We start from the raw sequence: 246 nt of genomic DNA on the forward strand, positions 1-246 counted from the left end.
CTAGTCTTCATGCTATCCTCCATATTAACCTCCTGCTAGCCTCTGAGCTAGCCTCCATATTAACCTCCTGCTAGCCTCTGTGCTAGTCTTCATGCTAGCCTTCATATTAACCTCCTGCTAGCCTCTGTGCTAGTCTTCATGCTAGCCTCCATATTAACCTCCAGCTAGCCTCTGTGCTAGCCTCCATATTAACCTCCTGCTAGCCTCTGTGCTAGCCTCCATATTAACCTCCTGCTAGCCTCTGTG

Source organism: Poecilia latipinna, unplaced genomic scaffold (genome assembly GCF_001443285.1).
Source record: "Poecilia latipinna isolate Pla-1442-1.1 unplaced genomic scaffold, P_latipinna-1.0 Scaffold1389, whole genome shotgun sequence".
Classification (NCBI taxonomy): Eukaryota; Metazoa; Chordata; class Actinopteri; order Cyprinodontiformes; family Poeciliidae; genus Poecilia; species Poecilia latipinna.